Source organism: Lolium perenne, chromosome 3 (genome assembly GCF_019359855.2).
Source record: "Lolium perenne isolate Kyuss_39 chromosome 3, Kyuss_2.0, whole genome shotgun sequence".
NCBI classification, from domain to species: Eukaryota; Viridiplantae; Streptophyta; class Magnoliopsida; order Poales; family Poaceae; genus Lolium; species Lolium perenne.
The window spans coordinates 283,370,624-283,379,466 of record NC_067246.2 but is presented as its reverse complement, the minus strand read 5'-3'; positions in this window follow the sequence as shown (position 1 = coordinate 283,379,466).

The following is an 8,843-nucleotide window of genomic DNA, read 5'->3' as shown; positions in this document are numbered from 1 at the left end:
GCGTTGATTTCGTCCAATTCTGAGAATATTTCGTTACTAGGATTTCTGAAACCAAAAACAGCGTAAAACAAAGAATCGGCACTTCGGCATCTTGTTAATAGGTTAGTTCCAGAAAATGCACGAATATGACATAAAGTGTGCATAAAACATGTAGATATTATCAATAATGTGGCATGGAACACAAGAAATTATCGATACGTCGGAGACGTATCAGCATCCCCAAGCTTAGTTCTGCTCATCCCGAGCAGGTAAAACGATAACAAAGATAATTTCTGGAGTGACATGCCATCATAACCTTGATCATACTATTTGTAAACATATGTAATGAATGCAGCGATCAAAACAATGGTAATGACATGAGTAAACAAGTGAATCATAAAGCAAAGACTTTTCATGAATAGCACTTCAAGACAAGCATCAATAAGTCTTGCATAAGAGTTAACTCATAAAGCAATAAATCAAAGTAAAGGTATTGAAGCAACACAAAGGAAGATTAAGTTTCAGCGGTTGCTTTCAACTTATAACATGTATATCTCATGGATAATCGTCAACATAGAGTAATATAATAAGTGCAATATGCAAGTATGTAAGAATCAATGCACAGTTCACACAAGTGTTTGCTTCTTGAGGTGGAGAGAAATAGGTGAACTGACTCAACATAAAAGTAAAAAAGAATGGTCCTTCAAAGAGGAAAGCATCGATTGCTATATTTGTGCTAGAGCTTTTATTTTGAAAACATGAAACAATTTTGTCAATGGTAGTAATAAAGCATATGAGTTATGTAAATTATATCTTACAAGTTGCAAGCCTCATGCATAGTATACTAATAGTGCCCGCACCTTGTCCTAATTAGCTTGGACTACCGGATCATCGCAATACACATGTTTTAACCAAGTGTCACAATGGGGTACCTCCATGCCGCCTGTACAAAGGTCTAAGGAGAAAGCTCGCATTTTGGATTTCTCGCTTTTGATTATTCTCAATTTAGACATCCATACCGGGACAACATGGACAACAGATAATGGACTCCTCTTTAATGCATAAGCATGTGGCAACAATTATTATTCTCATATGAGATTGAGGATATATGTCCAAAACTGAAACTTCCACCATGAATCATGGCTTTAGTTAGCGGCCCAATGTTCTTCTCTAACAATATGCATGCTTAACCATAAGGTGGTAGATCTCCCTTACTTCAGACAAGACGAACATGCATAGCAACTCACATGATATTCAACAAAGAGTAGTTGATGGCGTCCCCAGTGAACATGGTTATCGCACAACAAGCAACTTAATAAGAGATAAAGTGCATAAGTACATATTCAATACCACAATAGTTTTTAAGCTATTTGTCCCATGAGCTATATATTGCAAAGGTGAATGATGGAATTTTAAAGGTAGCACTCAAGCAATTTACTTTGGAATGGCGGAGAAATACCATGTAGTAGGTAGGTATGGTGGACACAAATGGCATAGTGGTTGGCTCAAGGATTTTGGATGCATGAGAAGTATTCCCTCTCGATACAAGGTTTAGGCTAGCAAGGTTATTTGAAACAAACACAAGAATGAACCGGTGCAGCAAAACTCACATAAAAGACATATTGTAAACATTATAAGAATCTACACCGTCTTCCTTGCTGTTCAAACTCAATACTAGATATTATCTAGACTTTAGAGAGACCAAATATGCAAACCAAATTAGCAAGCTCTAGGTGTTTCTTCATTAATGGGTGCAAAGTATATGATGCAAGAGCTTAAACATGAGCACAACAATTGCCAAGTATCAAATTATTCAAGACATTTTAGAATTACTACATGTAGCATTTTCCAATTCCAACCATATAACAATTTAACGAAGAAGAAACTTCGCCATGAATACTATGAGTAAAGCCTAAGGACATACTTGTCCATATGCTACAGTGGAGCGTGTCTCTCTCCCACAAAGTGAATGCTAGGATCCATTTTATTCAAACAAAACAAAAACAAAAACAAACCGACGCTCCAAGCAAAGCACATAAGATGTAACGGAATAAAAATATAGTTTCAGGGGAGGAACCTGATAATGTTGTCGATGAAGAAGGGGATGCCTTGGGCATCCCCAAGCTTAGACGCTTGAGTCTTCTTGATATATGCAGGGGTGAACCACCGGGGAATCCCCAAGCTTAGAGCTTTCACTCTCCTTGATCATATTGCATCATACTCCTCTCTTGATCCTTGAAAACTTCCTCCACACCAAACTCGAAACAACTCATAAGAGGGTTAGTGCACAATAAAAATTAACATGTTCAGAGGTGACACAATCATTCTTAACACTTCTGGACATTGCATAAAGCTACTGGATATTAATGGATCAAAGAAATTCATCCAACATAGCAAAAGAGGCAATGCGAAATAAAAGGCGGAATCTGTCAAAACAGAACAGTTCGTAAAGACGAATTTTAAAATGGCACCAGACTTGCTCAAATGAAAATGCCCAAATTGAATGAAAATTGCGTACATATCTGAGGATCACGCACGTAAATTGGCTTAATTTTCTGAGCTACCTACAGGGAGGCAGCTCGAAATTCGTGACAGCAAAGAAATCTGAAACTGCACAGTAATCCAAATCTAGTATGAACTTTACTATCAAAGACTTTACTTGGCACAACAAAACACAAAACTAAGATAAGGAGAGGTTGCTACAGTAGTAAACAACTTCCAAGACACAAAATAAAAACAAAGTACTGTAGTAAAAACCATGGGTTGTCTCCCATAAGCGCTTTTCTTTAACGCCTTTCAGCTAGGCGCAGAAAGTGTGTATCAAGTATTATCAAGAGACGAAGCATCAACATCATAATTTGTTCTAATAATAGAATCATAAGGTAACTTCATTCTCTTTCTAGGGAGGTGTTCCATACCTTTCTTGAGAGGAAATTGATATTTAATATTACCTTCCTTCATATCAATAGTAGCACCAACGGTTCGAAGAAAAGGTCTTCCCAATATAATGGGGCAAGATGCATTGCATTCAATATCTAAGACAACAAAATCAACGGGGACAAGGTTATTGTTAACCATAATATGAACATTATCAACTCTCCCCAAAGGTTTCTTTTTAGCATTATCAGCGAGATTAACATCCAAATAACAATTTTTCAATGGTGGCAAGTCAAGCATATCATAGACTTTCTTAGGCATAACAGAAATACTTGCACCAAGATCACATAAAGCATTACAATAAAAATCATTGACCCTCATTTTAATGATGGGTTCCCAACCATCCTCTAGCTTTCTAGGAATAGAACTTTCAAGTTTTAGTTTCTCTTCTCGAGCTTTTATGAGAGCATTTGTAATACGTTTTGTGAAAGCCAAGTTTACAGTGCTAGCATTAGGACTCTTAGCAAGTTTTTGTAAGAACTTTATAACTTCAGAGATGTGGCAATCATCAAAATCTAAATCATTATGAGCTACAACAATGGGATCATCATCCCCAAGGTTGGAAAAAATTTCAGCAGCTTTATCACAAGCAATTTCAGCAGTTTTAGCAATTTCAGGCAGTTTTGTACGCTTTGCACTAGGAGTAGAAACATTGCCAACACCAATTATTTTACCATTAATAGTAGGAGGTGCAGCAACATGTGAAGAATCAACATTACTTGTGGTGGTAATAGTCCAAACTTTAGCTACATTTTTCTCTTTAGCTAGTTTTTCATTTTCTTCTCTATCCCACCTAGCACGCAATTCAACCATTAATCTTATATTCTCATTAATTCTAACTTGGATGGCATTTGCTGTAGTAACAATTTTATTTTCAATATCCCTATTAGGCATAACTTTCGATTTCAAAAGATCAACATCAGAGGCAAGACTATCAACCTTAGAAGCGAGAATATCAATTTTATTGAGTTTTTCCTCAACAGATTTGTTAAAGGCAGTTTGTGTACTAATAAATTATTTAAGTATAGCTTCAAGACCAGGGGGTACACTCCTATTATTTTTGTAAGAATTCCCATAAGAATTACCATAACCATTACCATTAGCAGAAGGATATGGCCTATAGTTATTACTAGAATTGTTCCGATAAGCATTGTTGTTGAAATTATTATTTTTAATGAAGTTTACATCAACATGTTCTTCTTGGGCAACCAATGAAGCTAACGGAACATTATTAGGATCAACATTAGTCCTATCATTCACAAGCATAGACATAATAGCATCAATCTTATCATTCAAGGAAGAGGATTCTTCAACAGAATTTACCTTCTTACCTTGTGGAGTTCTTTCCGTGTGCCATTCAGAGTAATTAATCATCATATTATCAAGGAGCTTTGTTGCTTCACCAAGAGTGATGGACATAAAGGTACCTCCAGCAGCTGAATCCAATAAATTCCGCGAAGAAAAATTTAGTCCTGCATAGAAGGTTTGGATGATCATCCAAGTAGTCAGTCCATGTGTTGGGCAATTTTTAACCAAAGATTTCATTCTTTCCCAAGCTTGAGCAACATGTTCACTATCCAATTGTTTAAAATTCATTATGCTACTTCTCAAAGATATAATTTTAGCAGTGGGATAATATCTACCAATAAAAGCATCCTTGCATTTAGTCCAGGAATCAATACTATTCTTAGGCAGAGATAGCAACCAATCTTTAGCTCTTCCTCTTAATGAGAAAGGAAACAATTTCAATTTAATAATATCACCATCTACATCCTTATACTTTTGCATTTCACATAGTTCAACAAAATTATTAAGATGGGCAGCGGCATCATCAGAACTAACACCAGAAAATTGCTCTCTCATAACAAGATTCGATAAAGCGAGTTTAATTTCAAAGAATTCTGTTGTAGTAGCAGGTGGAGCAATAGGTGTGCATAGGAAATCATTATTATTTGTGGTTGTGAAGTCACACAACTTAGTATTTTCAGGAGTATTCATTTTAGCAACAGTAAATAAAGCAAACTAGATAAAGTAAATGCAAGTAACTAATTTTTTTGTGTTTTTGATATAGCAAACAAGATAGCAAATAAAGTAAAACTAGCAACTAATTTTTTTTGTATTTTGATTTAGTGCAGCAAACAAAGTAGTAAATAAAACTAAGCAAGACAAAAACAAAGTAAAGAGATTGGGAAGTGGAGACTCCCCTTGCAGCGTGTCTTGATCTCCCCGGCAACGGCGCCAGAAAAAGAGCTTGATGGCGTGTAACTCACACGTTCGTTGGGAACCCCAAGAGGAAGGTATGATGCGCACGGCGGCAAGTTTTCCCTCGTAAAGAAACCAAGGTTTATCGAACCAGGAGGAGCCAAGAAGCACGTTGAAGGTTGATGGCGGCGGGATGTAGTGCGGCGCAACACCAGGGATTCCGGCGCCAACGTGGAACCTGCACAACACAACCAAAGTACTTTGCCCCAACGAAACAGTGAGGTTGTCAATCTCACCGGCTTGCTGTAACAAAGGATTAACCGTATTGTGTGGAAGATGATTGTTTGCAGAAAACAGTAAAACAAGTATTGCAGTAGATTGTATGCGATGTAAAGAATAGGACCGGGGTCCACAGTTCACTAGAGGTGTCTCTCCCATAAGATAAAAGCATGTTGGGTGAACAAATTACAGTCGGGCAATTGACAAATAGAGAGGGCATAACAATGCACATACATGTCATGATAAATATAGTGAGATTTAATTGGGCATTACGACAAAGTACATAGACCGCTATCCAGCATGCATCTATGCCTAAAAAGTCCACCTTCAGGTTATCATCTGAACCCCTTCCAGTATTAAGTTGCAAAACAACAGACAATTGCATTAAGTATGGTGCGTAATGTAATCAATAACTACATCCTTAGACATAGCATCAATGTTTTATCCCTAGTGGCAACAACACATCCACAACCTTAGAACTTTCATCACTTGTCCCAGATTCAATGGAGGCATGAACCCACTATCGAGCATAAATACTCCCTCTTGGAGTTAAGAGCAAAAACTTGGCCAGAGCCTCTACTAATAACGGAGAGCATGCAAGATCATAAACAACACATAGGTAATAACTTGATAATTAACATAACATGGTATTCTCTATCCATCGGATCCCGACAAACACAACATATAGTATTACAGATAGATGATCTTGATCATGTTAGGCAGCTCACAAGATCCAACAATGAAGCACAATGAGGAGAAGACAACCATCTAGCTACTGCTATGGACCCATAGTCCAGGGGTGAACTACTCACTCATCACTCCGGAGGCGACCCATGGCGGTGAAGAGTCCTCCGGGAGATGAATCCCCTCTCCGGCAGGGTGCCGGAGGAGATCTCCAGAATCCCCCGAGATGGGATTGGCGGTGGCGGCGTCTCAGTAAGGTTTTCCGTATCGTGGCTCTCGGTACTGGGGGTTTCGCAACAAAGGCTATTTGTAGGCGGAAGGGCAGGTAAAGAGGCGGCACGAGGGGCCCACACTATAGGTCGGCGCGGCCAGGGCTTGGGCCGCCCCGCCCTATAGTCTGGCCACCTCGTGGCCCCACTTCGTCTCCTCTTCGGTCTTCTGGAAGCTTCGTGGCAAAATAGGACCCTGGCCGTTGATTTCGTCCAATTCCGAGAATATTTCGTTACTAGGATTTCTGAAACCAAAAACAGCAGAAAACAGCAATTGGCACTTCGGCATCTTGTTAATAGGTTAGTTCCAGAAAATGCACGAATATGACATAAAGTGTGCATAAAACATGTAGATATTATCAATAATGTGGCATGGAACACAAGAAATTATCGATACGTCGGAGACGTATCACCGGCCATGGTTGTGGAGTCCCTCCGGGACTCCGGCTTCCAAAGTGATTTCTTCCGGACTTTTCTAGAACCTTCTAGAACCTTCCATAAATGCACCGGATCATTTCCAAACTTGGAATATGACTTCCTATATATGAATCTTATTCTCCGGACCATTCCGGAACTCCTCGTGATGTCCGGGATCTCATCCGAGACTTCGAACAATACTTCGAACTCCATTCCATATTCAAGTTCTACTATTACAACATCAAACCTTAAGTGTGTCACCCTACGGTTCGCGAACTATGTAGACATGGTTAAGATCTCTCTCCGACCAATAACCAATAGCGGGATCTGGAGATCCATAATGACTCCCACATATTCAACGATGACTTAGTGATCGAATGAACCATTCACATACGATACCAATTCCCTTTGTCACGCGATATTTTACTTGTCCGAGCTTTGATCATCGGTATCACTCTATACCTTGTTCAACCTCGTCTCCTGACAAGTACTCTTTACTCGTACCATGGTATGTGGTCTCTTATGAACTTATTCATATGCTTGCAAGACATTAGACGACATTCCACCGAGAGGGCCCAGAGTATATCTATCCGTCATCGGGATGGACAAATCCCACCGTTGATCCATATGCCTCAACTCATACTTTCCGGATACTTAATCCCACCTTTATAACCACCCATTTACGCAGTGGCGTTTGATGTAATCAAAGTACCTTTCCAGCATAAGTGATTTACATGATCTCATGGTCATAAGGACTAACTATGTATCGAAAGCTTATAGCAAATAACTTAATGACGTGATCTTATGCTACGCTTAATTGGGTGTGTCCATTACATCATTCATATAATGATATAACCTTGTTATTAATAACATCAAATGTTCATGATTATGAAACTAATCATCTATTAATCAACAAGCTAGTTAATAGGCTTACTAGGGACTCATTGTTGTTTACATAACACACATGTATCAATGTTTCGGTTAATACAATTATAGCATGGTATATAAACATTTATCATAAACATAAAGATATATAATAACCACTTTTATTATTGCCTCTTGGGCATATCTCGAACATGTCTTTATATTTCATGTTGAGTATTATTTGAAAGTAGTTGTAATAGTTGCTACATGGGAGAACAACCATGAAGACGGTGCCATGGACCTTGACGCTACGCCGATGATGATGGAGATCATGCCCGTTGATGATGGAGATCATGTCCGTGCTTTGGAGATGAAGATCAAAGGCGCAAAGACTAAAGGGCCATATCATATCACATATGAATTGCATGTGATGTTAATCCTTTATGCATCTTATTTTGCTTAGATCGCGACGGTAGCATTATAAGATGATCCCTCACATTAATATCAAGATAATAAAGTGTTCTCCCCTCGTATGCACCGTTGCTACAGTTCGTCGTTTCGAAGCATCTCGTGACGATCAGATGTGATAGACTCTACATTCACATACAACGGGTGTAAGCCATGTTTGCACACGCGGAATACTTGGGTTTGCTTGACGAGCCTAGCATGTACAGACATGGCCTCGGGACAACGGAAACCGAAAGGTTGAACACGAGTCATATGGATGATATGATCAACATGTTGATGTTCACCATTGAAGCTACATCATCTCACGTGATGATCGGTGATACGTCTCCGACGTATCGATAATTTCTTATGTTCCATGCCACATTATTGATGATATCTACATGTTTTATGCACACTTTATGTCATATTCGTGCATTTTCTGGAACTAACCTATTAACAAGATGCCGAAGTGCCAGTTGCTGTTTTCTGCTATTTTTGGTTTCAGAAATCCTAGTAAAGAAATATTCTCGGAATTGGACGAAATCAACGCCCAGGTTCCTATTTTGCCCGGAAGCATCCAGAACACACGAGAACCACCAGAGAGGGGGCACTGGGCCCCCAGACCATAGGCCAGCGCGGCCCAGGCCCTGGCCATGCCGCCCTATAGTGTCGGCGCCCCTTCGACCTTCTGACGCCGCCTCTTCGCCTATTTAAGCCCCCTCGACCTAAAACCTCGATACGGAAAAGCCACGGTACGAGAAACCT